The sequence below is a fragment of the Dendrobates tinctorius genome, unplaced genomic scaffold (genome assembly GCF_039654945.1).
Source record: "Dendrobates tinctorius isolate UK_male_01 unplaced genomic scaffold, ASM3965494v1 ptg000202l, whole genome shotgun sequence".
NCBI lineage: Eukaryota > Metazoa > Chordata > Amphibia > Anura > Dendrobatidae > Dendrobates > Dendrobates tinctorius.
In genome coordinates this window covers 3,109,031-3,115,955 of record NW_027361869.1, presented here as the reverse complement: position 1 = coordinate 3,115,955, position 6,925 = coordinate 3,109,031, and positions in this window count along the sequence as shown.

The window sequence follows — 6,925 nt, the reverse complement described above, 5'->3', positions numbered from 1 at the left end:
AATGAAAAAATGTTCTGCCTTCCCATGACTGGATCCAATCTCGAACACTTGAGGTGACTACTGGCAGACAAACCTTCCTCTTGGCCCACCTTCATTGACGTGCATGCTTGGCTCACCTGAAGGGCCATGTGTACCCAATGGGGAAATGGTAATAAGCTTGTTTCAGACCCTTGTGCTCATCTCCCATGTGAACAGAGGATCAGGCATGTGGAAACCTTACCTGCCCCATTCTTTTCCTGTCCTTACATCTGTACCCAAAAAATGACGTACTCCCATATATTCAAATTGTGCTCAATTTAACTGAGTTCAGAACTCCACAACTTTAGTCCCTGCACAAGATGTGTTTTTTTATTACGTATATACTCGTGTATAAGCAGAGTTTTTCACCACGTTTTTTTGTGCTGAAAACGCCCCCCTCATCTTATATACGAGTCAATTGACAAGAAAGCCGGCAGGGGAGGGGGAGCGGCGGAGCAGAGGGTCACAGAGGTCGGAGTCGGCGGCTGTCACTGCCCGCTGCTAAAGAGAAATGAATATTCATTTCTCTTATAGCAGCGCACAGTGACAGCCGCCGGCTTTCAGAAGACATCCTACTCACCCACCAGCGTTCCCTCGAAGCATCTCGGTAGTCCCGGCGTCTTCACAGCATCTCCATGGTTCTGGCTTCCAGCGCGTTCATTAAGGTAATCAATATGCACGTCTCCACTCCCATAGGCGTGGAGTGCATATTCATTAACTTAATGAGCGGCGCCACGTGATTGCGCAGGAACCTTGGAGATGCTGCGAAGATGCCGGGATCACCTAGATGCTTCGAGGGCACGCTGGTGGGTGAGGGGATAAGGAGCCATGCATTGCAGGACTGGGACCGGGGAACCATGCTTACCAGGACAGGGATGAGGGGACAATGCATACCCGGCTTATACTCGCGACAATAAGCTTACCCAATTTTCCGTGGCAAAATTAGGTGCCTCGGCTTATCCTTGGGTCGACTTATACTCGAGTATATACAGTACTTACTCTGTCGCCTTATTGGGGGACACAGAACCGTGGGTGTTATGCTGCTGTCCACTAGGAGGCGACACTATGCATAATCTGAAAAAGATTAACTTTGGCTCCTCCTCTGCAGTATACACCCCTGGACGGCGTCAGCCTTCTCCAGTTTTTGCTTAGTGTCGCAGGAGGCACACCTAAGTTTTTTTTTTTTACACTCCGTCTTTTTCCTGGATTTTTTTTTTTTTCCAAAGGACTACAGATGAAGAAAAGAGGGTCTCCAGCGAGACTCCCGGCATGGCTCCCTCCTTGGTCCCCTATTAGGGGTACCCGGTTGAGGTCGAGGTGGCTATTCCCCATGTCGCTCCCTCACCAGTCCCTCGGGTACTGGTTCGAGGTCGAGACCCCCCTCCTTCCTCAGTTCCGTCCGGCTCTGGGTCGAGGTCGAGGCGACGAAGCCCCCTGACGGTGACAGCAGCACCCTCCCTAATCCCCCTCTGGGGGTATTAGGTTGAGACACCGCAGGTAGGGCCTGTACCAGGCACCAGGGACCCCAGTCCACCTGTGGGCTCCTTTTGGGACCGGGGGAGGTGCAGCGAGGCCGGCACTTTTCAGAGACCGGGCTCCCTGCGCCCCGGTCTCTGCAGCACTGGCGCCACAAGGGACCCTCCACAGGGCCCCAGTCACATATATGGCCCCACCGCCAGCCCTCCTTTCATTCTGGGGGGGGTCTGGTTTAAATCCGACCCCCCCGCGGATGACCGCGCCGTCCTGGAGCCCTGCTGGGCAGGAGACCTCAAATTTAGGCCGTGGCTTCGGCCTAGCCGAAGTCGCCGCCCCATTCCCCCCCCCCCCCGGATGACGAAAATGACACTGCAGTGTCATAGAAGGGGCGGATCGAGGCAGGAGGGGCGCGCTTTTACATGGCCCAGCGCGCCCTTTTCCAGCTCTCCGCCCCCTTCCCTCTCCACCTCAGAATCCGGTGGCCATCTTGCTGCACCTGGCAGAATGCAGCACAGCAGTCTCCGGGGGGCACAGGACATGGGATTTATTAGCGCTGGACCTAAGGGGGAGCACCGGTGGGGTAAGATCACAGCTGGGTCCTTGGTACTCAGCTGTGAATTGCTATACCATATAGCGCTCTCCTCCTTTCCTCTGCGTAGATACCCCTGTAGGGCCTCCACTAATCAGCCTAGGTACTATGTCGGGCTCAAGGAAAAGAACCAGGCAAGACTGCTTTTATGCAGTCTGCACAGCCTGCAAGGCCACTCTCCCCAGCGGCAGCATGTACCCGCACTGCCGGGACTGTACCCAAAAAACAGGATCAGAACCCCAAGAAGTCCCTACCAATGCTTCTGCGACCGCTACTGCGCCGGAATGGGCGACTCAGGTGTCGCAGTCTATGACACAGTCTATAGATAACCTGACCTCCACATTACTGCAGGCTCTGCAGGGTCATGTCTCGGCTATGAACGTTACCCAGCAAAGGGACGTCCGGTCTCATGATCAGGGCGCTTCCGACAGTTCGAGGCGTAAGCGGACCCACAGGTCGCGTTCAGCTGCGTCCTCACATAGCAATAGGTCTTCCCCCTCCAGGGAAAGACACAGTGGCCTCAGGTCACCGAGGCCGTCCCCTGATAGAGAAGGACAATGCGGATCTCCACAACGATCCCAGACCACGGGAAACCTCCGCTCTAGTTCGCCCGCTAGGGAGCTCCTTAGCGATGCGCAGGACTCAGAGGGCATATGTGACTCCAATTCAGATAACGAAACAGAGAACGCTTTGCTCCCTTGTCCCCCTAGCAATACTGCGATAGTTGAGGATATCGTCTCTTCCATCCTTCGGGTGCTGGACATTTCAGATCCAACCCAGGAAGCACCAGAACACAAGATTTCCTTTGAAAGTGTTCAGAAACCATCGAAGTTCTTCCCTAATCACCCGGAATTTCAAAAAATCCTTTCTAAGCATTTTTCGCAGCCTGAGAAAAAATTCGCCAATCGCAAGTATTTGGAAGCAAAATACCCCTCACAGAAAGACACCAAGGATTGGACAGATTCGCCTGAAGTGGACCCTCCAGTCTCTAGGCTGGCAGCACAAACGCTTCTCTCGCTGCCGGACAGTTCAACCCTCAAGGACACAGCAGACAGACAAGTCGAACGCATGGCTCGTTCAATCTTTGAAGCGGCAGGTGCCTCTTTGGCTCCCGCATTTGCTTCAGTTTGGGCAGCCAAGGCCATCATGGCTTGGGCTGATCTATTGCAAAAGGGCCTTCAAGCTTCAAATCCTCAGCTGGCGGACCAGGCGGTGCAAATTGCAGTGGTGGCAGATTACATGGTCCATGCAGCGTTGGACTCTGCAAGAGGAATAGCGGGAATAGCATCAAACGCCATTACAATCCGGCGTATTCTCTGGCTAAGAGAATGGAAAGCGGATGCGGCCTCAAAAAAGTCCCTAACAAATCTCCCGTGCTTCAGTGGCCGTCTTTTCGGTGAAAAGCTGGATGCAATGATATCCAATGCTACCGGGGGCAAAAGTACTTCCCTCCCTCAACTAAGACCAAAACGCACGTTTAAAAGGCGTAATCAATCTCGTTTCTGATCCTTTCGGAATTCTTCGGGCTGGTCCGTCTCACGCCCAGCACAAAACCGTAATCGTTCCCCCCGCAGGGACAACACACGTGCGGCACAGAGGCCGGACAGGAACTGGCAATCAAAGGCAAGCCAGGCAAAACCTAAAGGAGGAAAACCTCAGACTTTTCCCTCATCCTGACTCATGCCCTCTGGAAGACACCCCACTTGTAGGCGGACGACTGCTACTCTTTCAGCAGGTCTGGCTGCCTATTACAGAAGACAAGTGGGTCAAGGAAATAGTGTCTTCAGGATACAAAATCGAGTTTACTACCAGCCCACCGCACAGGTTTTTTCCCTCTGTCCCTCCAAAATCCCCGCTCAAAGCTCAGGCCTTCCGTCAAGCGGTTTCTTCCCTCATAGTGCCAGTCCCAGCAGAAGAGCGCTTCTGAGGGTTCTACTCCAACCTGTTCGTGGTGCCCAAGAAGGGAGGCAGCGTCCGACCCATACTAGACCTCAAGCAACTCAACAAGTACGTTCGAGTTCGTCACTTCCGCATGGAATCCCTCCGGTCAATCGTTGCGTCTATGGAAAAAGGAGAATATCTTGCCTCCATAGACATACAGGACGCATACCTGCATATACCGATTGCTCCCGCCCATCAGAGGTTTCTCAGATTCGCAATCAACCAAGACCATTACCAGTTTGTGGCCCTCCCGTTCGGTCTGGCCACGGCTCCCAGAACATTTACAAAGGTCATGGCAGCTACCTTGGATGTTCTGCACTCCAGAGGCATAGTAGTCGTTCCATACCTGGACGACCTTCTCATCAAGGCCCCCACCCTCAAGGACTGCGAGGTCAACGTCTCGATCACGATCGACACTCTGACGCGCCTGGGATGGTTAGTCAATTTACGGAAGTCCTCGACTACCCCGAGTCAGTCTCTGACCTTCCTGGGGATGCTATTCGACACCTCCAAGGGTTTGGTGATCCTCCCCAGGGACAAGGCACTGGCTCTCCGTCTGGGAGTTCACACACTCCTCCGCAAGTCCCCCAGATCTCTCCGGTATGCCATGAGAGTACTTGGCAGGATGGCAGCAGCAATGGAGGCGGTACCATTTGCCCAGTTTCACCTCAGACCCCTTCAACTGGCCATCCTCAAGTCCTGGGACAGGAATCCGTTCTCCCTCGACAGGGAATTCCGGTTATCGGAAAACACCAGGAGGTCCCTGCACTGGTGGCTCAAGCCAACCTCGCTTGCAAGGGGAAAATCCTTTCTCTCCGGTCAATGGAAGGTTTTGACCACCGACGCAAGCCTTATGGGTTGGGGCACGGTGCACCTACATCACAGAGCGCAAGGCAGGTGGTCACCAAGGGAATCGACCATGCCCATCAACATCCTGGAAATTCGGGCCATCTTCCTGGCGTTGAAAGCCTTCCATCACTTGCTGGCAGACTCTCATATCAGAGTACAGTCGGACAATGCCACGGCAGTGGCATACGTGAACCATCAAGGCGGCACCCGCAGCATCCAGGCGATGACCGAAGTAACGCGTATCCTACAATGGGCGGAGGCTGCAAGGTCGGTACTCTCCGCGGTCCACATTCCGGGTGTGGACAACTGGGAAGCCGACTATCTCAGCCGACAAGGAATGGACTCGGGGGAATGGTCTCTCCATCCCGAAGTCTTCGGTCAGATCTGTCATTGTTGGGGGACCCCGGACGTGGATCTGATGGCATCCCATCTCAATGCCAAGGTTCCCAATTTCATGGCCAGGACGCGCGATTCGCAGTCGCTCGGAGCAGATGCCCTGGTTCAGGACTGGACCCAGTTCCAGCTTCTGTACATTTTTCCACCCCTCCCCCTGATCTCCAGAGTCCTGAGGAAGATCAAACAAGAGGGTGTTCCCACCATTCTGATCGCTCCAGACTGGCCCAGGCGTACATGGTACGCCGACGTCGTGCAACTCACAGCAGACGCTCCCTGGCGTCTCCCCACACGTCCCGACCTCCTGTCACAAGGCCCGTTCTTCCACCAGAACTCAGGGGCTCTCAATTTGACGGCGTGGCCATTGAGACCTGGGTTTTGACCCAAGCAGGTTTTTCACCGGACGTTGTTAAAACCATGATCAGGGCTCGAAAGCCAACTTCAGCCAGGATTTACTATCGTACCTGGAAGGTTTTCTTCACATGGTGCGACTCTCGTGGACAGATTCCACTTTCCTATTCTCTTCCAAAGGTCCTCGGGTTCCTTCAGGCAGGCCTGGACGCCGGGCTATCCCTGGGCTCGCTGAAGAGCCAGGTGTCAGCGCTTTCAGTGCTCTTTCAGAGGCGTATTGCTAACAAGCCGCAAGTGAAGACTTTTCTCCAAGGGGTTTCCCGATTGGTTCCCCCCTACAAACGTCCGTTGGAGACGTGGGACCTCAACCTGGTCTTGACAGCACTACAGTCACCTCCTTTTGAACCCCTTAGGATGGTCTCACTCCGCTTTCTATCACAGAAAGTGGTTTTCCTGGTGGCAATCACCTCGCTACGCAGGGTGTCTGAACTTTCAGCTCTTTGCTGCAGACAACCCTTCCTGGTTTTTCATCAGGACAAGGTGGTTCTCCGTACAGTACCATCCTTCCTTCCGAAGGTCGTGTACAGCTTCCACCTCAATGAGGAAATATCACTACCGGCTCCCGTTCATAGGGTAGAGAAGGCTCTGCATACGCTTGACCTTGTCAGGGCATTGCGTATTTACGTGTCTAGGACTGCTCCCTTCCGGAAGTCTGATTCACTTTTCCTTCTTCCAGAAGGCGTTCGCAAGGGCCTACCGGCTTCCAAAGCCACCCTTGCTAGGTGGATCAAGTCCACCATTCAAGAGGCTTACCGCCTCAACAATTCTCCCCTTCCGGCCGGTATCACGGCACACTCTACGCGGGCGGTAGGGGCCTCTTGGGCCATTCGGCATCAAGCCTCAGCACATCAAGTGTGTAAGGCAGCCACTTGGACTAGCCTGCACACATTTACAAAACACTACAGAGTGCATACCCAGTCCTCAGCGGATGCGAGCCAGGGTAGATGGGTCCTGCAGGCGGCAGTACCCCAAGTCTAGGGGACTGTCAGCACAATATTCGTCCACTGCTTCCCACCCAGGGACTGCCTTAGGACGTCCCACGGTTCTGTGTCCCCCAATAAGGCGACAGAGTAAAGGAGATTTTTGTGTACTCACCGTAAAATCTCTTTCTCTTAGCCTTTAATTGGGGGACACAGCTCCCACCCTGTTGCCCTTGCGGGCCGTTGTTACGGTTGGGTTCTCATATTGTTGTTTGAGCCTGTTTATAGTAGCCTTTTTTACAGGCATGGTTATGTTTCTGGTATATTC